General features: G+C 37.2%; 1 protein-coding gene across 1 annotated transcript in view; it reads left to right on the top strand.

Annotated features, from left to right (window-relative positions):
* Window positions 1–22,797, top strand: part of CFAP299 (cilia and flagella associated protein 299) — a 701,860-nt gene that overhangs the window by 389,995 nt on the left and 289,068 nt on the right. The window lies entirely within an intron of this gene.

The raw sequence follows: 22,797 nt of genomic DNA, 5'->3' as shown, positions 1-22,797 counted from the left end.
GATATGTTTTTAAAAAATTATTATTATATTTTAAGTTCTGGGATACATGTGCAGAACATGCAGGTTTTTTACATAGGTATACATGTGCCATGGTGATTTGATGCACCCGTCAACCCACCATCTACATTAGGTATTTCACCTAATGCTATCCCTCCCCTAGCCCCAGCCCCCGACAGAGCCCTGTGTATGATGTTCCCCTCCTTGTGTCCATGTGTTCTCATTGTTCAACTCCCACTTATGAGTGAGAACATGTGGTGTTTGGTATTCTGTTCCTGTGTTAGTTTGCTGAGAATGATGGTTTCCAGCTTGATCCATGTCCCTGCAAAGGACATGAACTCATCCTTTTTTATGGCTGCATAGTATTCCGTGGTGTATATGTGCCACATTTTCTTTATCCAGTCTATCATTGATGGACATTTGGGTTGGTTCCAAGTCTTTGCTATTGTGAACAGTGCTGCAATAAACATACATATGCATGTGTCTTTATAGTAAAATGATTTATAATCCTTTGGGTGTATATCCAATAATGGGGTTGCTGGGTCAAATGGTACTTCTGGTTCTAGATCCTTGAGGAATCGCCACACTGTCTTGCACAATGGTTGAACTAATTTACACTCCCAACAGTGTAAAACCGTTCCTATTACTCCACATCCTCTCCAGCATCAGTTGTTTCCTGGCTTTTTAATGATCACCATTCTAACTGGTGTGAGATGGTATCTCATTGTGGTTTTGACATGCGTTTCTCTAATGACCTGTGATGATGAGCTTTTTTTCATACGTTTGTTGGCTGCATAAATGTCTTCTTTTGAGAAGTGTCTGTTCATATCCTTTGTATACTTTTTGATAAGTTATTTGTTTTTTTTTTTCTTGTAAATTTGTTTAAGTTCCTTGTAGATTCTGGATATTGGCCATTTGCCAGATGGATAGATGCAACAATTTACTCCCATTCTATAGGTTGCCTGTTCACTCTGATGATAGTTTATTTTGCTATGCAGAAGTTCTTTAGTTTAATTAGATCCCATTTGTCAGTTTTGGCTTTTGTTGCCATTGCTTTTGGTGTTTTAGTCATGAAGTCTTTGCCCATGCCTATGTCCTGAATGGTATTGCCTGGGTTTTCTTCTAGGGCTTTTATGGTTTTAGGTCTTATGTTTAAGTCTTCAATCCATCTTGAGTTAATTTTTGTATAAGGTGTAAGGAAGGGGTCCAGTTTCAGTTTTCTGCATATCGCTAGCCAGTTTTCTCAACACCATTTGTTAAATAGGGAATCGTTTCTCCATTGCTTGTTTTTGTCAGGTTTGTCAAAGATCAGATGGTTGTTGATGTGTAGCATTATTTCTGAGGCCTCTTTTCTGTTCTACTGGTCTATATCTCTGTTTTGGTACCAGTACCATGCTGTTTTGGTTACCGTAGCCTTGTAATATAATTTGAAGTCAGGTAGCATGATGCCTCCAGCTTTGTCCTTTTTGCTTAGGATTATCTTTGCTAGATGGGCTCTTTTTTGGTTCCATATAAAATTTATAGTAGTTTTTTCTAACTCTGTGAAAAAAAGTCGATGGTAGCTTGATGAGGATATCATTGAATCTATAAATTACATTGGGCATGATGGCCATTTTCATATTGATTCTCCTATCCATGAGCATAGAATGTTTTCCATTGGTTTGTGTCCTGTCAAACAATTTCCTTGAGCTCTGGTTTGTACTTCTCCTTGAAGAAGTCCTTCACATCCTTTGTAAGATGTATGCCTAGGTATTTTATTCTCTTTGTAGTAATTGTGAATGGGAGTTCACTCATGATTTGGCTCTCTGATTGTCTATTATTGGTGTATAGGATGCTTGTGATTTTTGCACATTGATTTTGTATCCTGAGACTTTGCTGAAGGTGCTTATCAGCTTAAGGAGATTTGGGGCTGATACGATAGGTTTCTCTAAATATACAATCATGTCATCTGCAAACAGAGACAATTTTACCTCTTCTCTTCCTATTTGAATACACTTTATTTCTTTCTCTTGCCTGATTGCCCTGGCCAGAACTCCCAATACTATGTTGAATAGGGGTGTTGAGAGAGGACATCTTTGTCTCGTGCCGGTTTCCAAAGGGAATGCTTCCAGCTTTTGCCAATTCATTATGATATTGGCTATGGGTTTGTCATAAATAGCTCTTATTATTTTGAGATGTGTTCCATCAATACCTAGTTTATTGAGCGTTTTTAGCATGAAGCAGTGTTGAATTTTATCGAAGGTCTTTTCTGCATGTATTGAGATAATCATCTGGTTTTTGTCATTGGTTCTGTTTATGTTATGGATTACATTTATTGATTTGTGTATGTTTTACCAGCCTTGCATCATTGGGATATAAAAGCTTAAACCAGGAAAAGTGTTCTGGAGGTGAGCAGTGAATTAGAATGCTGAAGAACTTGTCCTTTCTCATCACTGTTTTACTTGTGAACTTTAGTAAGTGGTTTCCTCTGTATTTCATCCTCTCTCAGATGGTAAGAATAATGCTTATCATAACCATATCAATAGGGAAGTGTGAAGGACCTTGAAACTGTAGCCTACTATCCACTTATAATTACTGACAAGTGTGTTGAAAAGAAAGTGCTGAATCTTAAAGACATAGTCAAGATGGAAGCTGAATTGAAAAGATTGCCAGTTGGTCAGGGCCCCTTCTACTGCTGCATTTCATAATAGTTGCAGCTGTCTATTGACATTTATATTTTCCACAGTAAAAATGAAAGACAAGACTCTAATCATAGAAATAGTGTTTTTCTCTACACAGAATAAAAGACCATGCCAAAAGGTAAAGATATAGAGACTTTATGAAATATTTAATTTCAAATTTTGGCTTTAGTTCTGAATCAAACCAAGTATGGAACTGCATATACCAAAGGGACTTTTTCCCCTAATAACAACTGCCTAACTACCATATGCTATATTAATTCTGGGCAGTTAAAAATATAAAATCAAAAGCAAAACTATAATATCCTATAAGACAGTATACTTATGACTTCCAAAAAAGATGAAATTATTCAGCAAAATACAAAAGTGCAAACTGCAGAGGTAAAGTTTAAAATGCATTAAGATGACTATCAGAAATTCTAACAATCAAAGTCAATGAAAAAAACAAAACTACACACTGAGAGATGATATTTTGTAATACATATAAGAGGCAAAGGATTAATCAATATCCAAAAATAAATAAAAAGAATCTTATGATTTGCAAGAAAAAGAAGAACTCACTTGAAATAATAGGGAAAAATCTTAATAGGTACTTCACAGAAAGAAAATCTGAACAGCCAATAAAAGATGCCCAATCTAATAAATAAGCAAGTAAATAAAAATTAAAACCACATTGAGAGATCATTTATAACTCACTATAGTGGGAAAAAAACAGTTTGTTAATATCTTGTGTTGAGTATGAGGGTTAACCAGATCACTTATACAAGACTTCTCATGGATACAAAATAATATAACTATTCTGAAAAATAACTTGGGATAATCTATACACTCTCTTGTGTTTCTGTCTTTTTATTTTCTATAAATTAAGAAAAATATTTATTTTGTATTTCTGCATGAATTTATTTCAAGGTAACCAAATAAATGATAAGAAAAAGTTTTGCTGTATAGAAGAATTCAAGCTAACAAATTCAGGATAAATGATAGAATTATAGAGTCACCATTATTCAACACTTAGTAAAAATATTTAGGTAGCTTTCAATAATAGATGCTAATAACATTGGGTGAAATTTTATGGGAAATCTTGTAATGAAGTAATTAGACTGACACTATCTGAACCTACTGATTGAGCTCAGGAGATCTAAAATTGGGGCAATAGGCAGTATACAGCATCACATATTAAAATTTCTTACTCAGAAAAAAATTATACTACATTTAATCAAATCAGTTTACAGGGAATAGAGGAATATGGATAGTAGAACAAACAGCATGATTTTACTGGATCAGTAAAATCCAGAATGTGAGACATTTCAGGATAATGTTTTTAAGGACCTAGTTTCTCCCACAAATCAATAACGTAGAAGATAAAAAGAATGGCAGGGACTGTTGTAAAGGAAAAAAGATGCAAGAGGTCAAGACATAGTGTGACAAAACATAATATCACTTGAATTTTGATTGGTCAAACCAACTATAAAAAATAGATGGTCATGTAAATTTTAACAAAGATGAAAAATGTGAAGTAGGTATTAGATGACATTAAGGAAAGTATTTTTTAGGTATAATAATGTCATGTTGTTTTCTTTAAAAATGTTACAAGAAAAAGATCTATGCTGAAGGGTTTGCAGGTGAAATGAGATATCTTACATTTGCTTTAACAAAACAAAGCTGCTAAGATAATATAATTAAGTGTTTTTAATAAATTATTAGTTATAAGGGTGGTGATGAAAAACAAGGGGTCTAGTTTAACATCTGGATTTTTCCCTTGGTTTCAAGAGTGGCGCCATTTGCCAAGACAGGTGATACAGAAGCAACAGCAGGCTTCAGAAATTAAAATGACTTTAATTTTGAACATAAATTTTAAGAGTCACAAAGGGCTCGATTGAGTTTGGAAACTATAAATTATTAGTAGCAACCATCTACAGCTTTGTGAAATTTCCTAAAGTTTCCTTCAGCAGTACCGAAGGGTGTAGCTACAAGTGCAGTGAAAAAAATGTCTGGATCAATCTACCTTGGAATGTTAGTAGGTCAGATACAACAAAAGACCAAAAAGACATGGAAAATGGGGATTGTTGCAAGAGAGAAGTTAAATGATATGTTATCCTAGGTTGGATAGGAAAGGGCTAAGTCTGTTAAAGTGGTGATGGGAGCTGGGCACGGTGGCTCACACCTGTAATCCCAGCACTTTGGGAGACTGAGGCAGGTGGATCACCTGAGGTCAGGAGTTTGAGACCAGCCTGACCAATATGGAGAAACCCCGTCTCTACTGAATATAAAAATTAATCGGATGTGGTTGTGTGCTCCTGTATTCCCAGCTACTCAGGAGGCTGTGACAAGAGAATTGCTTGAATCTGGGAGACAGAGGTTGCAGTGAGCCCAGATTGCTCCATTGCACTCTAGCCTGGGTGACAGAGTGAGACTCCATCTCCAAAAAAAAAAAAAAGTATTGATGGGTTAGGAAGTCTTCATAATATCAGTAAGGGTGGATAGAGGATAATAGGCATCTCAGGGAAGGTAAGTATTGTTATAATCATCAAATAATGATCTGAATACAGCAGTGGAGGGTTAAAGCAAAATGCTGCTACTGGATTTGGGGGTTCTCATAAGTAAGAGGGAATAAAAAGTTTTAGCTTGCATGCTATTTAGAAGGGAGTAGAAGAACCCATCTGTGAATAGATTGGCAGTGTAGAGTAGACGCTAGGTGATAGATAAGGGTTCTAGAATAAAAGGCAAGGGTCAGTAGCAAAAAGAATGCTAGGTGTGAAAGAATGGGTGTCTTGGAATAGGACAGAGATGAGAAAAATGAGAGTGAGCTGGTCAGGGGCCAGCACTTTGGCTGGTGACCAAAGAAAAGTGGAGGAAAACATGTTAGATGAGCTGCTCTTGAGTCTTATGGGCAGACCAAGTCCCAAGTGCGGCAAAAGCCTCATGAGATTAGCAAATTTTAGGCGCTACTTATCATTGAAAAGGAATGTCACTGGGAATTTACTTATCTTGTCTCTGAAGAATCCTTTTTCTCAGGCTGCTAAAGAAAAAAAAAAACACATCTATGCTTATTCCTTATTTTAAAATTTAGTTATTTTATATTAATAATCAGTTGTATCACATTCCCATTATATATACTTTGCCATTTTTAAAATCATCATTATTATTTCTTAATTATAATTTAAGTTCCGGGATACATGTGCAAAATGTGCAGGTTTGTTACATAGATATACATGTGCCATGGTTGTTTGACGCACCCATCAACCCATCATCTACATTAGGTAATTCTCCTAATGCTATCCCTCCTTCCTAGTCCCCCACCCCCAGATAGGCACAGTGTTTGATGTTCCCCTCCCTGTGTCCATGTGTTATTGTTCAACCCCCACTTATGAGTGAGAACATGCGGTGTTTGGTTTTCTGTTCCTGTGTTAGTTTGCCGAGAATGATGGTTTCCAGCTTGATCCATGTCCCTGCAAAGGACATGAACTCATCCTTCTTTTATGGCTGCATAGTATTCCATGGTGTAGATGTGCCACATTTTCTTTATCCAGTCTATCATTGATGGACATTTGGGTTGGTTCTAAGTCTTTGATATTGTGAACAGTGCTGCAATAAACATACGTGTGCATGTGTCTTTATAGTAGAATGATTTATAATCCTTTGGGCATATACCCAGTAATGGGATTGCTGGGCCAAATAGCATTTCTGGTTCTAGATCCTTGAGGAATGGCCACACTGTCTTCCACAATGGTTGAACTGATGTACACTCCCACTAACAGTGTAAAACCTTTCCTGTTTCTCCATATTCTCTCCAGCATCTGTTGTTTCCTGACATTTTAATGATTGCGATTCTATCTGTCATGAGATGGTATCTCATTGTGGTTTTGATTTGCATTTCTCTAAGGACCTGTAATTATGAGTTTTTTTCATATGTTTGTTGGCCGCATAAATGTCTTATTTTGAGAAGTGTCTATTCATATCCTTTGCCCCCTTTCTGATAAGTTCTTTGTTTTATTCTAAAAAATTTGTTTAAGTTCCTTGTAGATTCTGGATATTAGCACTTTGTTAGATGGATAGATTGCAAAAATTTTTCTCTTATCTATAGGTTGCCTGTTCGTGCTGATGATAGTTTCTTTTGCTGTGCAGAAGCTCTTTAGTGTAATTAGATCCCACCACCAGGGCCCTGGGTTTCAAGCACAAAACCTGGCGGCTGTTTGGTCAGACAACAAGCTAGCTGCAGGAGTTTTTTTTCATACCCACTTGAAGAGGCAGTCTATCCCTTAGCAGAGTTCAAGTGCTGTGCTGGGAGATCTGCTGCTCTCTTCAGAGCCAGCAGGCAGGAACATTTGAGTCTGCTGAAGCTGTGCCCACAGATGCCCCTTCTCCCAGGTGCTCTCTCCCAGGGAGACAAGATCTTTATCTATAAGCCCACGACTAGGGTTGCTGCCCTTCTTTCAGAGATGCCCTGCCCAGAGAGGAGGTATCTAGAGAGGCAGTGGCTTTGCCAAGCTGCAGTGGGCTCCACCCATTTTGAACTTCCTGGCAGCTTTGTTTACACTGTGACTGGAAAACTGCCTACTCAAGAATCAGTAATGGTGGACACCCCTCTCCCCACCAAGCTCAAGCATCCCAGGTCGACTTTAGACTGCTGTGCTGGCAGCAAGAGTTTCAAACCAGTGGATCTTAGCTTGCTGGGCTCCTTGGGGGTAGGATTGGCTGAACTAGACCACTTGGTTACCTGGTTTCAGCCTCCTTGCCAGGGGAGTGAATGGCTCTGCCTTGCTGGTGTTCCAGGCACCACTGGGGTGTGAAAAAAAACTCCTGCAGCTAGCTCTGTGTCTGCCCAAATGGCCACCCAGTTTTGTGCTTGAAACCCAGGGCCCTGGTGGTGTAGGCACCCAAGGGAATCTCCTGTTCTGTGGGTTGTGAAGACCTTGGGAAAAGCGTAGTTTCTGGGCAGGAATGCACCATTCCTCATGGCGTGGTCCCTCACAGCTTTCCTTGGCTAGGGGAGGGAGTTCCCCGACCCCTTACACTTCCCGGATGAGGCAATGCCTCATCCTGCTTCGGCTCACCCTCTGTGGGCTGCACACACTGTCTAACCAGTCTCAATGAGATGAGCTGGATACCTCAGTTAGAAATGCAGAAATCACCTACCTTCTCCATTTATCTTGCTGGGAACTGCAGACCGGAGCTGTTTCTATTTGGCCATCTTGCCAGCCACTGAGATACGTTTTAATTTATTTTCTGTATATTTTGGAAATTCCTAGCAACCTTTGGCAAAAGCTAGAGAACATTTTCCTTTTCAAAGTTCCAAAAACGTTTTATTTAGTCTCTTTTATGATTACTCCTCACAATAATTAATCCTATTTTGGGCTGTTGATGATAGTCATTTGCTCTTGTCAAATAATGTATTCCTTTCCACATTTTCTTCTCTATTGTTAGGACAGTACTAAAACTTTGTAACTTTTCATTAGTTTTCACTTTTTTTACTCAGTTCTTCTGTGTGTCCAGCTGTACATTTGTTGTATCCTTTAATGTTTTCAAAACATTTTAATTTTTCAAAATTATTCACTCTCTAGATGTGTCTTGTTATTGTCTTAAATTTCCTCCTAAATTCTACTTTATTGCTTTTAGTCTAACTTGAGATTTTTTCATATAATATCTTCAAACAGAAGGAAAAAATATTGGTTATAATTTGCATTTAAGGTAATATGGTTTGGATCTGTGTCCCCACCCAAATTACATGTTAAAATGTAAACCCGTGTTGGAGGCAGGGCCTTGGGTGAAGTGATTAGATTGTGGGAGTAGATTTCTCATGAATGGTTTAGGACCATCCCCTTGGTACTGTTCTCAGAATAGCGAGTGAGTCCTTGTGAGATCTGGTGGTTTAAAAGTGTATGGCACCTCTTCTCTCCCTCCCTTGGTCCTGCTCCTGCCATGTGAGATGCCTGCTCCCTCTTTGCCTCCTGCTATGACTGGAAGTTTCCTGAAGCCTCCCCAGAAGCAGAAACCACTATGCTTTCTGTATAGCCTGCAAAACTGTAAGACAATTAAGCTACTTTTCTTTATAAAATTTTCAGTCTCATATGAGATATGTGAGGTTAGAATTGTCTGCTGTGGCTAAATCCATTGTTCTTTTCCAAAATTTACCTTAATTAGATTATTTCTATAACATTTGACAGTATTCGTCATTTATGTTTTTGCCTTTTTCAAACTCTCCCTCCTACCTTAGGCGTACTACTTCTCCATAGAAGCTTTGTTTCTGTACTAGTCCCTTAACTGTGTCTCGGAGTCTTATTCAGATTTGCCTATATTCCTTTCTCACTAAGCCTACTCTACCTCTTCCTTTTTTCCATGTTTTCACCTCGTAGTGAAGGCTCACAAATCTCTATCATTTCTGCTCTCTCCCCTCAACTCCAGAACCACATAATCAGATTCTACTGGAGATCTCCACTGGGTTCAGATACCGTAACATTAGCTTGTCCATCCCAACCTGTTCCCAGCCCATATATCCCCACCACTATATGAAAAAGGAAAGAGCCAAGGATATCATCATTTGGATGCCATCTTCCTTCTCATCTTATGTTTTCCTTCTCATCTTATATCTCACAATACTCATCTAGGTTCATCAAATTTAGCTTTTCAATACCTATAGAAGATTGACTCATTCAACATTGTTTCCAACCCCCTTTGATCTTGCCTTCTTGTATATTAGAAACTGAAAAATGATAAAAGTATATATTTCCAGACTTTCTTGTAACTAAGTCTCTTCATGTGACCTACATGCCACCAAATAGGGAAAAAAGCAGTAGTCACACTCACTGAATATCATAGCTCCTGCCAAAACTTAATGGTGGAGCTGTATGACTTTTTGTGGACTGCTAATGCAAAGTTTCTAGTATCATAGGTCCAAAAGGATAAAGAATGATTAAACATTTCTCCTGACTGAGTTTTGTCTACCTCGATTTTCTTCAGGCTACATAGCATCCAAACTTATGCTTTTGTTCACCTAAGGATCCTGTGAACATCTATACCTTTCAGCTTAAACTCACTAGAATAGGTTTTGCTGTTTTTAACTGAAAATCCTGATGAATACAATATGTCTCAAATTTATTTTATTTTTCCCATCACGTAAGTCATTACCTTTGTTCAGCCATTCTTTATCCCCATAAGAAAAGCCATTGTGTTTGAATTATTTGTTTTTTATGTTCTTTTCAATTTTATCTTTTATTGATCTATAATAGATGTACATATTCTAGGGTATTTGTGATAATATATTCACATAATTTGTAAAGATCAAATCAGTGTAATTGTGATATTCATCATCTTAAATCTTTATCTTTTCTTTATGCTAGAAACTTTGGAATTATTTTCTGCCAGCTACTTTGAAATATACAATAGATTATTGTAAACTACAGTCACAGTACTGATCTATGAAATACTAGGTCTTATTTCTTCTATCAAACTATGTGTTTGTATGCATTAATCAACCTCTCTTTATTCCCTTCGCTTGCCCCTCAACCTTTCCTGTCCTCTGGTCACCATCAATCTACTGTCTTACTTCATGAGACCCACTTTTTTAGCTCCCATATATGAATGTGCAATATTTGTCTTTTTGTACTTCGCTTATATCATGACTTCCAGTTCTATCCATGCTGCTACAAATGACAGGATTCATTCTTTTTTATGGCTGAATAATATTCTATTTGTATATATACATTTTCTTTATCCACTCATTCACTGATGGGCACTTAGGTTGATTCTATATTTTGGCTGTTGTGAATAGTGCTGCAATAAGCATAGGAGTGTAGATATCTCTTTGATATATTGATTTCCTTTATTTTTGATGTATACTCAGTAGTGTAATTGCTGAATCATATGGAAATTCTTTTTTTAATTTTTTGAGGAACTTCCATATAGTTTTCCATACTGGCTGCGTTAATTTACATTCCCACCAACAATGTATAAGGATTCCTCTTTTTCTACATTCTTGTCAGCATTCGTTGTTCCTGTCTTTTTGATAAAAGCCATTTTAACTGGGGTGAAATGATATCTCATTGTGGTTTTCATTCTCATTTCTCTTATTATTAGTGATGTTGAGCTTTTTATCTGTTGGCCATCTGTATGTTGTCTTTTGAGAAATGTCTATTCAGTTCTTTTGTTTGTTTTTAAATCAGTTTTGTTTTTGCTAATTGTTTAAGCTCCTTATATAGTCTGGTTATTAATTTCTTGTCAGATGGATAGATTGTAAATATTTTCTCCCATTCTGTGGATTGTCTTTTCACTTTGTCCATGTTTTCCCACTGTACAGAAGCTTTTTAGTTTGATATAATCCCATTTGTCTATTGTTGCCTACTTTGCCTGTGCTTTTAATGTTTTGCACAAAAGTTCATTTCCCAGACCAATATCCTGGAGCATTTCCCCAAAGTTTTTGTTAGTAGTTTTACAATTTGAGATCTTAGACTTCAGTCTGTATATCTATTTTGATTTAATTTTTATGTGAAAGGTGAAGATTCAGTTTTATTCTTCTGTGTTGATTATCCAGTTTCTCCAGCTCCATTTATTAAAGAGACTATCCATTCCCCATTGTTTGTTATTGGAAACTTTGTTGAAAATGAGTTGGCTGTAAATATGTGGATTTATTTCTGGGTTCTCTATTCTACTCCTTTAGTATATATGTCTGTTTTTAATGCCAGTATTATGCTTATTTGGTTATTATAGCTTTGTAGACTATTTTGAATTCAGATGATGTGATGCCTCCAGCTTTGTTCTTTTTGCTCAGGATTACTTTGCCTACTCGAAGTCTTCTGGGGTTCCATATAAATTTTAGGATGTTTTTTCTACTTCTGTGAAGCCTGACATTGTTTTTTTGATAGGGATTGCATTGAATCTATAAATTGCTTTGGGTAGAATTGTCATTTGAACAATATTAATTCCTTCAATCTACAAACATGGAATATCTTTCCAATTTTTTTGTGTCTTCTTCAATTCCTTTCATCAGTGTTTTGTAGTTCTTGTATGGATCTTCCAATTCTTTGACTAAATCAGTTCCTAGGTATTTTATGTTCTTTGTAGCTCTTGTAAATAAAATTACTTACTTAATTTCTTTTTTCTTTACTTTTCTTTCTTTATTTCTTTCTTTTTTTTGACTAAGTCTTACTCTGTTGGCCAGGCTGGAGTGCAATGGCATGATCTCGATTCAATGCACCCCCCACTCCCCAGGTTCAAGTGATTGTCCTGTCTCAGCCTTCCAAGTAGCTGGCATGTGCCATGCCTGGCTAATCTTTTGTATTTTTAGTAGAGATGGGGTTTCACCATGTTGGCCAGGCTCGTCTCGAACTCCTGACCTCAAGTGATCCACCTGCTTAGACCTCCCAAAGTGCTAGGATTACAGGTGTGAGCCACCGTGCCTGGCCACTTACTTGATTTCTTTTTCAGATTGTTTGCTATTGGCATATATAAATGCCACTGATTTTTGTATATTGATTTTGTGTCTTGCGAATTTACAGAATTCATTTATCAGTTCTAACAGTTTTTCTTTTTTTTTTTTTGGTAGAGTCTTTAGGTTTTTCTAAGTATAAGATTATGTCATTTGCAAACAAGACTAATTTGATTTTTTCCTTTTCAATTAGAATGTCCTTCATTTCTTTGTCTTGCCTCACTGCTCTAGTGAGAACTTTTAGTATTATGCTGAATGTAAGTGGTAAAAGTGGGCAACATTGTCTTGTTGCTGTTCTTAGAGGAAAGGCTTTCCATTTTCCCCTCTTCAGTACAATGATAGCTGTGGGTTTATTGCCTTTACTATTTTGAGATTCATTCCCTCCATTCCCAACTCATTAAGGGTTTTTTTATTATAAAGAATCATGAATTTTATGGGATTTTTTTTCCTTTTTTAAAATTATACTTTCAGTTCTAGGGTACATGTGCACAATGTGCAGGTTTGTTACATAGGTATACATGTGCCATGTTGGTTTGCTGAACCCATTAACTCGTCATTTACATTAGGTATTTCTCCTAATGCTATCCCTCCTCCTGCCCCGCTCCCCACTACAGACCCCCAAGTGTGATGTTCCCTGCCCTACATCCAAGTGTTCTCACTGTTCAATTCCCACCTTTGAGTGAGAACATGCGGTGTTTGGTTTTCTATCCTTGTGATAGTATGCTCAGAATGATGATTTCCAGCTTCATCCATGTCCTTGCAAAGGACATGAACTCATCCTTTTTTATGGCTGCATAGTATTCCATGGTGTATATGTGCCACATTTTCTTAATCTAGTCTATCATTGATGGACATTTGGGTTGGTTCCAAGTTTTTGCTATTGTGAACAGTGCCACAGTAAACATACAAGTGCATGTGTCTTTATAGTAGCATGATTTATAATCCTTTGGGTATATACCCAGTAATGGGATCACTTGGTCAAGTGATATTTCTAGTTCTAGATCCTTGAGGAATAGCCATGCTGTCTTCCACAATGGTTGAACTAGTTTACACTTCTACCAATAGTGTAAAGGTGGTCCTATTTCTGCACATCCTCTCCAGCATCTGTTGTTTCCTGAATTTTTAATGATTGCCATTCTAACTGGTGTGAGATGGTATCTCATTGTGGTTTTGATTTGCATTTCTCTGATGACCAGTGATGATGAGCATTTTGTCATGTGTCTGTTGGCTGCATAAATGTCTTCTTTTGAGAAGTGTCTGTTCCTATCCTTTGCCCACTTTTTGATGGGGTTGTTTGTTTTCTTCTTGTAAATTTGTTTAAGTTCTTTGTAGATTCTGGATATTAGCCCTTTGTCAGATGGGTAGATTGCAAAAATTTTCTCCCATTCTGTAGGTTGCCTGTTCCCTCTGATGGTAGTTTCTTTTGCTGTGCAGAAACTCTTTAGTTTAATAAGATCCCATTTGTCAATTTTGGCTTTTGTTGCCATTGCTTTTGGTGTTTTAGTCATGAAGTACTTGCCCATGCCTATGTCCTGAATGGTATTGCCTAGGTTTTCTTCTAGGGTTTTTATGGTTTTAGGTCTCACCTTTAAGTATTTAATCCATCTTGAATTAATTTTTGTATAAGGTGTAAGGAAAGGATCCAGTTTCAGCTTTCTACATATGGCTAGCCAGTTTTCCCAGCACCATTTATTACATAGAGAATCCTTTCCCCATTTCTTGTTTTTGTCAGGTTTGTCAAAGATCAGATGGTTGTAGATTTGTGGTGTTATTTCTGAGGCCTCTGTTGTGTTCCATTGATCTATGTCTCTGTTGTGGTGCCAGTACCATGCTGTTTTGGTTACTGTAGCCTTGTAGTGTAGTTTGAAGTCAGGTAGCATGATGCCTCCAGCTTCATTCTTTTTGCTTAGGATTGTCTTGGCAATGCGGGCTCTTTTTTGGTTCCATATGAACTTTAAAGTAGTTTTTTTTTTCCAATGCTGTGAAGAAAGTCATTGGTAGCTTGATGGGGATGGCATTGAATCTATAAATTACCTTGGGCAGTATGGCCATTTTCATGATATTGATTCTTCCTATCCATGAGCATGGAATGTTCTTCCATTTGTTTGTGTCCTCTTATTTCGTTGAGCAGTGGTTTGTAGTTCTCCTTGAAGAAGTCCTTCACATCCCTTGTAAGTTCAATTCCTAGGTATTTTATTCTCTTTGTAGCAATTGTGAATGGGAGTTCACTCATGATTTGGCTCTGTTTGTCTGTTTTTGGTGTATAGGAATGCTTGTGATTTTTGCACATTGATTTTGTATCCTGAGACTTTGCTGAACTTGCTTGTCAGCTTAAGTAGATTTTGGGCTGAGATGATGGGGTTTTCTAAATATACAATCATGTCATCTGCAAACAGGGACAATTTGACTTCCTCATTTCCTAATTGAATGCCCTTTATTTCTTTCTCTTGCCTGATTGCCCTGGCCAGAACTTCCAACATTATGTCAAATAGGAGTGGTGAGAGAGGGCATCCCTGTCTTGTGCCAGTTTTCAAAGGGAATGCTTCCAGTTTTTGCCTATTCAATATAATATTGGCTGTGGGTTTGTCATAAATAGCTCTTATGATTTTGAGATACATTCCATCAATACCTAGTTTATTAAGAGTTTTTAGCATGAAGGGGTGTTGAATTTTATTGAAGATCTTTTCTGCATCTATTGAGATAATCATGTGGTTTTTGTCGTTGGTTCTGTTTATGTGATGGATTAAGTTTATTGATTTGCGTATGTTGAAGCAGCCTTGCATCCCAGGGATGAAGCCAACTTGATCATGGTGGATAAGCTTTTTGATGTGCTGCTGGATTCGGTTTGCCAGTATTTTATGGAGGATTTTCACATCGATGTTCATCAGGGATATTGGTCTAAAATTCTCTTTTTTTTTGTTGTGTCTCTGTCAGGCTTTCATATCAGGATGATACTGGCCTCATAAAATGAGTTAGGGAGGATTCCCTTTTTCTATTGATGGGAATAGTTTCAGAAGGAATGGTACCAGCTCCTCTTTGTACCTCTGGTAGAATTCAGCTGTGAATGCATCTGGTCCTGGACTTTTTTTGGTTGGTAGGCTATTAATTATTGCCTTAATTTCAGAGCCTGTTATTGGTCTATTCAGAGATTCAACTTCTTCCTGGTTTAGTCTTGGGAGGGTGTATGTGTCCAGGAATTTATCCATTTCTTCTAGATTTTCTAGTTTATTTTTATAGAGGTGTTTATGGTATTCTCTGATGGTAGTTTGTATTTCTGTGGGATCAGTGGTGATATCCCCTTTATCATTTTTTATTCTTCTCTCTTTTCTTCTTTATTAGTCTTGCTAGCAGTCTATCAGTTTTGTCGATTTTTCAAAAAAAAACAGCTCCTGGATTCATTGATTTTTTGAAGGTTTTTTTGTGTGTCTCTATTTCCTTCAGTTCTGCTCTGATCTTAGTTATTTCTTGCCTTCTGCTAGCTTTTGAATGTGTTTGCTCTTGCTTCTCTAGTTCTTTTTTTTTTTGAGACAGAGTCTCGCTCTGTCGCCCAGACTGGAGTGCAGTGGCTCAATCTCGGCTCACTGCAAGCTCTGCCTCCCAGGTTCACACCATTCTCCTGCCTCAGCCTCTGGAGTAGCTGGGACTACAGGTGCCTGCCACCATTCCCGGTTAATTTTTTGTATTTTTAGTAGAGAGGGGGTTTCACTGTGGTAGCCAAGATGGTCTCAATCTCCTGACCTCGTGATCCACCCACCTCAGCCTCCCAAATTGCTGGGGTTACAGGCATGAGCCACCGCGCCTGGCCTCTCTAGTTCTTTTAATTGTGATGTTAGGGTGTCAATTTTAGATCTTTCCTGCTTTCTCTTGTGGGCATTTAGTGCTATAAATTTCCCTCTACACAGTGCTTTGAATGTGTCCCAGAGATTCTGGTACATTGTATTTTTGTTCTCATTGGTTTCGAAGAACGTCTTTATTTCTGCCTTCATTTCGTTATGTACCCAGTAGTCATTCAGGAGCAGGTCGTTAAGTTTCCATGTAGTTGTGCAGTTTTGAGTGAAGTTTCTTAATCCTGAGTTCTAATTCAATTGCCCTTTGGGCTGAGAGACAGTTTGTTGAGATTTCTGATCTTTTATATTTACTGAGGAATGCTTTATTTCCAATTATGTGGTCAGTTTTGGAATAAGTGCGATGTGGTGCTGAGAAGAATATATATTCTCTTGATTTGGGGTGGAGAGTTCTGTAGATGTCTGTTAGGTTCACTTGGTGCAGAGCTGAGTTCAAGTCCTGGATATCCTTATTAACCTTCTTACTTGTTGATCTGTCTAATATTGACAGTGGGGTGTTAAAGTCTGCCATTATTATTGTGTGGGAGTCTGTCTCTTTGTAGGTCTCTAAGGACTTGCTTTAATGAATCTGGATGCTTCTGTATTGGGTGCATATATATTTAGGATAGTTAGCTCTTCTTGTTGAATTTATCCCTTTACCATCATGTAATGGCCTTCTCTCTCTTTTGATCTTTGTTGGTTTAAAGTATGTTTTATCAGAGACTAGGATTGCAACCTCTGCTTTTTTTTGCCTTTCATTTCCTTGGTAGATCTTCCTCCATCCCTTTATTTTGAGCCTATGTGTGTCTTTGCACATGGGATGGGTCTCCTGAATACAGCACACCGATGGATCTTGACTGTTTATCCAATTTGCCAGGCTGTGTCTTTTAATTGGGCATTTAGCCCATTTACATTTAAGGTTAATATTGTTATGTGTGAATTTGATCCTGTCATTATGATGTTAGCTGGTTATTTTGCCCATTAGTTGATGCAGTTTCTTCCTAGCATCTATGGTCTTTACAATTTGGCATGTTTTTGCAGTGGCTGGTACTGGTGTTTCCTTTTCATGTTTAGTGCTTCCTTCAGGAGCTCTTGTAAGGCAGGCCTGGTGGTGACAAAATCTCTCAGCATTTGCTTGTCTGTAAAGGATTTTATTTCTCCTTCACTTGTGAAGCATGGTTTGGCTGGATATGAAATTCTGGGTTGAAAATTCTTTTCTTTAAGGATGTTGAATATTGGCCCCCACTCTCTTCTGTCTTATAGAGTTTCTCCCGAGTGGTCTGCTGTTAGTCTGATGGGCTTCCCTTTGTGGGTAACCCGACCTTTCTCTCTGGCTGCCTTTAACATTTTTTCCTTCATTTCAACCTTGATGAATCTGACAATTATGTGTCTTGGGGTTGCTCTTCTCGAGGAGTATCTTTGTGGCATTCTCTGTATTTCCTGAATTTGAATGTTGGCCTGCCTTGCTAGATTGCAGAAGTTCTCCTGGATAATATCCTGCAGAGTGTTTTCCAATTTGGTTCCATTCTCCCTGTCACTTTCAGGTACACCAATCAAACATAGATTTGGTCTTTTCACATTGTCCCGTATTTCTTGCAGGCTTTTTTCATTTCTTTTTACTCTTTTTTTTTTCTCTAAACTTCTCCTCTTGCTTTATTTTATTAATTTGATATTCAATCACTTATACCCATTCTTCCACTTGATTGAATCGGCTATTGAAGCTTATGCATGCGTCACATAGTTCTCTTGCCATGTTTTTCAGCTCCATCATGTCATTTAAGGTCTTCTCTACACTGTTTATTCTAGTTAGCCATTCATCTAATCTTTTTTCAAGGTTTTCAGCTTCCTTGCAATGTGTTCAGACATCCTCCTTTAGCTCTGAGAAGTTTGTTATTACCGACCTTCTGAAGCCTACTTCTGTCAGCTCGTCAAAGTCATTCTCCATCCAGCTTTGTTCCATTACTGGCGAGGAGCTGTGATCCTTTGGACCAGAAGAGGTTCTCTGGTTTTTAGAATTTTCAGCTTTTCTCCTCTGATTTCTCCCCATCTTTGTGGTTTTATCTACCTTTGGTCTTTGATGCTGATGCCTACAGATGGGGTTTTGGTGTGAATGTCCTTTTTGTTGATGTTGCTGCTATTCTTTTCTGTTTGTTAATTTTCCTTCTAAGTGTCAGGTCCCTCAGCTGCAGGTCTGTTGGAGTTTGCTGAAGGTCCACTCCAGACCCTGTTTGCCTGGGTAACACCAGTGGAGGCTGCAGAATAGCAAATATTGCAGAACAGCAAATATTGCTGCCTTATCCTTCCTCTGGAAGCTTCCTCCCAGAGGGGCCCCCACTTGTATGAGGTGTCAGTTGGCCCCTACTGGGAGGTGTCTCTCATTTAGGCTACATGGGGTCAGTGACCCACTTGAGGCAGTTTGTCCATTCTGAGAGCTCAAATGCTGTGCTGGGAGAACCACTGCTCTCTTCAGAGCTGTCAGACAGGGACATTTAAGTCTGCGGAAGTTTCGGCTGCCTTTTGTTCAGCTATGCCCTGCCCCCAGAGGTGGGGTCTACAGAGGCAGCAGGCCTTGCAGAGCTGCAGTGGGCTCCACCCAGTTTGAGCTTCCCCATCCACTATGTTTACCTACTCAAGCCTCAGCAATGGCAGATGCCCCTCCCACTGCCAGGCTGCTGCCTCGCAGGTCAATCTCAGACTGCTGCACTAGCAGTGAGCAAGGCTCCATGGGCATGGGACTGGCTGAGGCAGGTGTGAGATATAATCTCTCATGTGTTGTTTGCTAAGATTGTTGGAAAAGCACAGTATTTGGGTGGGAGTGTCCCGATTTTCCAGATACAATCTGTCATGACTTCCCTTTGCTAGGAAAGGGAAATCTCCCAACTCCTTGTGCTTCCTGGGTGAGGCGATGACCCGCCCTGCTTCAGCTCGCCCTCCATGGGCTGCACCCACTGTCTGACCAGTCCCAATGAGAAGAACCAGGTACCTCAGTTGGAAATGCAGAAATCACCATCTTCTGCATCGATCAAGCTGGGAACTGCAGACTGGAGCTGTTCCTATTCAGCCATCTTGGAACGGAATCTTTTATGGGATTTTTATAGCATCTAATGAAATTATCATATTGGTTTTGTTCTTGGTTCTGTTAATGTGATGTATCACATTTCAATTTGCATATTTTGAACCATCCTTGCATTTCTAGGATGAATTGCACTAAATCATAGTGAATGATCTTTTTAACGTGTTGTATTTTTGAATTCAGTCTGCTATTATTTTGTTGAAGATTTTCCATCTATATTTATCAATGATAATGACCTGTAGTTTTATTTTTGTTATATCCTTGTCTGGTTTTGATATCAGGGTAATGCAGGCCTGGTAGAATAAGTTTAAAAGTATTCCCTCCTCTTCAATTTTTTTGAAAAGTTTGGTAGGATTGGTGTTAGTTCTTTAAATTTTTGGCACACTCAGCAATAAAGCTATCAGATTCTGGGCTTTTCTCTGAGGAAAGACTTTTTATTATTGCTTCAATTTTATTACTCATTATTGGCCTGTTGATGTTTTCTACTTCTTCATGATTCATTCCTGGTAGGTTTTATGTGTCCAGGAACTTACTCATTTTGCTAGGTTTTACGATGTGTTGGCATGCAGTTGTTCATAATAGGCTATAATGATTATTTGTATTTCTGTAGTCTAAGTTGTCGTGTCTCCTTTTTTATTTCTGGTTTTATTTATTTGGGTCCTCTCTCTTTGTGTTAGTATAGTTAGCTTGTTAATTTTATTTATTTTTTCAAAAAACGAACTTTTCATTTTGTTGATATTCTGTATTTTTTTTAGTGTCAGTTTTCTTTATTTCTGCTCTGAACTTTATTACTTTTTTCCTTCTACTAATTTGGTGTTTGGCTTGTTCTTGATTTTCTAAATTCTTTGAGGTTCATCATTAGGTTGTTTATTTGAAGTTTTTCTGCTTTTTTGATGTAGGTGTTTATTGCTATAAACTTCCCTCTTAGCACTGCTCTTTCTGTATCCCATAGATTTGATATGTTGTATTTCCATTTTTTATTTGTTTCAATTTTAAAATTTTCTTCTTTATTTCTTCATTCACCCATTGGTCATTCAAGAGCATGTTGTTTTATTTCCATGTGTTTGTGTATTTTCCAAAGTTCCTCTTGATATTGATTTCTCATTTTATTATATTATGATCTGAAAACATACTTGATATGATTTATGCTTTTGACTGCATTATTTTCTGCTGTTTCTCCTACTTTCATACTTGGATGTGGGAAGTTTTTCATATTTACTAAGTTGATGCAACAACATTTAATTGTGATTTCTATCTATTTTTGTGGGGATAATTAATAGGTATGTGTGTGTTTACATAAAAATAATGTCATCTTTCCATAACTAAAGCTTGGGATTTTATTTTTTTCAAGGATGAAAGAAAAAAAATGTATCAGACCCCAGTTTGTTCTCCTCCTCTCACATTATATCATTATGATACAATAATATCATAAAAACTTCAAGAATTGGCATTGATGGAAAAAATAAAACAAATCTACATTTTTTTTCATAAATATCTAGTGCAAACTTATGAGGAAAGATATTCACTATTTTTTTACTTTAATTTTCCCACTTTTTTCACTGTTATCTCACATGTAATGCCTTGCTAGTGGTTGTAAAGTTTATTTTATAGCAGATACAAGAGTTATCTTTTGTCTGAAATTCTTCCTGTGTGGCGTTAATTTAGTCCAAAGTCTACATTTAAAAAGATAAACTCCATTTATAAAAACTGCATTTCAAGCCAAAATTGTTTTCAGGGTATTTGACTGCAGTGTGCTGCTGAAAGCCAGTCTTCAGGGGATTCTTCCTTTCTCTTTCTGTCTTTTCTACTTGGGAAATCCCCATTTCAGAAAATAGTTACTATTTAAGGATTCTCTTATATTTCCTTTTTTAAATTTATTATCAGTCTAGTTGTGATACATTAGTGGATGGTCTATTTGGGGTATCTAACCCTTGAGATATTTCTTTTATGAAATATCATTTTCTTCTTTTAACTTAGGTTTTAATTGTGTCCTCTTCTTCAAAATCCTGTCTGCTCTTCTCTTTCCTAAACAAACATGTTACCCTCCCCTCAACCTTCAAGCTACTGCTCTGTTCTTTTTCTTTTATGGCAAAGAAATACCCATTTAAATTTGTTTTCATTTTCTTCTTACTCTTCCTTCTTGCCAAAATGTGGCTTCTACTCTGAGCATTGTGCAGTAGATGTTTTCTCCATCACAAACTAGCTTCCCAGTTACCTAATAAAGTGAGAACTTACATTTATTGAATGCTTATTATGTGTCCAAAATGATGATGTTTTATATAAATTATTTTCTTTAGATCCTTACAATAACCTTATGATTATGTGCTATTATTAACTCTATTTTGTCTTCGAAATGACTGAGTCACAGAGAAGTTAAATAACTCACCCGTGTGTGTTCACACACCTAATGAGTGGCTGAGTCAGAATTTAAATTTTGCTGCCATAACCACTCTGCATAATGCCTATTTCCTGGCAGTGTTCAATCTAATACAATTATTAGTATCATCCTCTTTAATCTCTCTGCTAATTCTGATAGAGTTAAGCAATCCTTCATTCTTAATTTTTTTTCTTTTGAATTTGAAATAAGTATGGACTAGAGAAAGTTGCAAAAATAGTATTAATACGTAAAGTCCTATGTACCTTTCACCCAGTTTCCTCCATTGGCAACATTTTGTATAAATATACTCCAATATCAAAACTGGAACATGGAAATTGGTAATCTACTGGTAACTAGACTACAAACCTTGCTCAGTTTTCACAAGTTGCTACGTGCATCCATTTGTTTTTCTGTGTTTATATGAATTTTCTCCCACATGTAGGTGTGTGTAGCCATCACTGCAATGCATAACCATAAAAGAACTTCCTTGTGCTTTATATTTGACACCCCCTCACCCACGTCTCTTCCTGTCCCTTGTTAACCTCTAGACTGCTCTTCGTCTCTATAATTTTGTCATTTTGAGAATTATATACAAATAGGATTATACGCTGTATAATATTTTGAAATGGACTTTTTTCAGTAAGCAAAATGACCTTGAGATTCATCTGGATTGTTTCATGTAGGAACACTTTATTCCTTTACATTGATGAGTAATATTCCACTGTGTGGTGGTTTCAAATTTTGTTTGCCCTTCACCCAATGAAGGAAATTTATGTTGTTACCAGTTTTTGTTTTGTTTTGTTTTGTTTTCTGCTATTACAAATAAAAATGCTATAATTATATGTGTTTATTTGTTTGTGTGAACAGAAGTTTAATTTCTTAGCATGAATGTCCAGGAGTGTGAATGCTATGTAGTATGGCAAGTGCACATTTCATTTTATAAAAAGCAGCCAAACTATTTTCCAGAGTGCTTATACCATTTAACATTGCTACCAACAATGTATTACATACAGTTAGTCCACATTCTTCCCAGTATTTAATATTATCACTTTTTTTAAAAAAAAGGCTACTAATAGATGTATAGTGATATCTTAAGGTGGTTTTAATTTTCATTTCCCTAATAGTAAATTATGTAAAAAAAATTTTCAAGTGCATGTTTGCTATCTGAACTCCCATTTTAGTGAATAATCTGTGTGTGGGTTTTTTGTTTTGTTTTGTTTTTTGTTTGCTATTTTCAAATTGGATTTTTGCCACTTCACTGTTGATTTTCGAGAGTTTTCATACGTTGTCATACATTGTCAGATTTGTGGTTTGCAAACATTTTCTCCCAGACTGTAACTTACTTTTTCATTCTCTTAACATATGTTTCATCAAGGAAAAGTTTTCAATTTTGATGAGATCCAGTTTATGGGAACACCCTACCATGT

The sequence above is a fragment of the Hylobates moloch genome, unplaced genomic scaffold (assembly GCF_009828535.3).
Source record: "Hylobates moloch isolate HMO894 unplaced genomic scaffold, HMol_V3 SCAFFOLD_2, whole genome shotgun sequence".
NCBI lineage: Eukaryota > Metazoa > Chordata > Mammalia > Primates > Hylobatidae > Hylobates > Hylobates moloch.
Note: the sequence above shows the minus strand (reverse complement) of the source record. Positions and strands in the feature narration are given on the sequence as shown.